Source organism: Schistocerca gregaria, chromosome 4 (assembly GCF_023897955.1).
Source record: "Schistocerca gregaria isolate iqSchGreg1 chromosome 4, iqSchGreg1.2, whole genome shotgun sequence".
Taxonomy (NCBI): domain Eukaryota; kingdom Metazoa; phylum Arthropoda; class Insecta; order Orthoptera; family Acrididae; genus Schistocerca; species Schistocerca gregaria.
The window spans coordinates 435,427,679-435,429,337 of record NC_064923.1 but is presented as its reverse complement, the minus strand read 5'-3'; the positions used below and the strand labels follow the sequence as shown (position 1 = coordinate 435,429,337).

General features: G+C 43.3%; 1 pseudogene; it reads left to right on the top strand.

Annotated features, from left to right (window-relative positions):
* Positions 1-413: 413 nt before the first annotated feature.
* Positions 414-530, top strand: LOC126268343 (5S ribosomal RNA; annotated as a pseudogene).
* Positions 531-1,659: the final 1,129 nt, after the last annotated feature.

Genomic DNA, 1,659 nt, shown 5'->3' with positions numbered 1-1,659 from the left:
AAACTATGCTGTTACACCTTCTAGAATGCTAACGGAAGACATTGTTTGCCAATATCGAAGGTGAAAACTGTTTTTTACCCGTACTAACTGCAGTAGAAATATTGGCCAGGACTTGCGCTCCCGGAATGCGCTGGTGCTCCACGTGCGTAGCAACGTCGGTCCAGTGCTGCGGCTGCCCCATCACAGCGCTATTCCTAGAAGGTGTGCGAGTGAAACGGATCTACACTGAAAGGTGTACTCGAGGGAAACTTAGGAAGACGTGATTGCAACACAGTGCGGCTACTTCAGGGAGGCGAATATGGCGGCATACTAGTATAAGCAGTATTTTATCACTAGAGTTTATTTTCAGCATTTTACTTTCTGCCAAATCAATAACTTTCCTACTTAATTTAAGTACTTTAGATAGTGCTAATGGCAACGGCCTTGCCACAGTGGATACACCGGTTCCCGTGAGAACACCGAAGTTAAGCGTTGTCGGACGTGGTCGGCACTTGGATGGGTGACCATCCAGGCCGCCTGCGCTGTTGCCGTTTTTCGGGGTGCACTCAACCTCGTGATGCCAATTGAGGAGCTACTCGACCGCATAGTAGCGGCTTCGGTCAAGAATATCATCATAACGGCCGCGAGACCTGTGTCCTGACCCTACGCCCCTCCTATCCGCATCCTTCACTGAGGATGACACGGCGGTCGGATGGTTTCGATGGGCCACTTGTGGCCTGTAGACGGAGTGTGTTTTTTATTTTTTTATTTTTTTTATATACATTGTACTGTTAGGAAATCTACAAGCTGTATGCACAGGAATTTAACATTAGGTTGTGAAGTTTATAAATTTATACACATTTCGATTTTAGAGTATGTAATGTAAATAGGATGTTTAGGTTTTTTTATTGGTAACGCCGCCGCCACGTAGCGCTCTGTATGAAAATCACTGGCTGTGCCGTGTGCAGTCTGTGACTGGTTTGCATTGTTGTCTGCCATTGTAGTGTTGGGCAGCGGCAGCTGGATGCTAACAGCACGTAGCGTTGCGCAGTTGGAGGTGTGGAGTGGGGAGAGAGATGGCGGAGTTTTGTAAGACTGGATGTCATGAACTATCATATATATTATGACTATTAAGGTACATACATTGTCTGTTCTGTATTAAAATCTTTCATTTGCAAACTATGCCTATCAGTAGTTACTGCCTTCAGTAGTTTGAATCTTTTATTTAGCTGGCAGTAGTGGCGCTCGCTGTATTGCAGTAGCTTGAGTAACGAAGATTTTTGTGAGGTAAGTTATTTGTGAAATGTATAGGTTAATGTTAGTCAGGGCCATTCTTTCGTAGTGATTTTTGGAAGTCAGATTACGTTGCGCTAAAAATATTGTGTTTCAGTTTAAACACAGTCATGTATAATTGTTCTAAGGGGACGTTTCAGTAATATATGTCAAACTATGGCTCGTAAAACAAAAACACACGGAGTTATGCAGATTAAAATCTGTTAAACTCGGTCATTGACGGCACTTTGTCAATTTTGTAACAGAAAAAAAGTACACACACGTATGTTGAACCAAATATTCTATTAACTTTAGTGGCTTGTCTCTGCAGTCGAAGATATTGCTCGTGGGGTAACATCTTATAAAAATCATGCAAATTCGTGGATTAGGCAAACGGTTCGCTGGGGC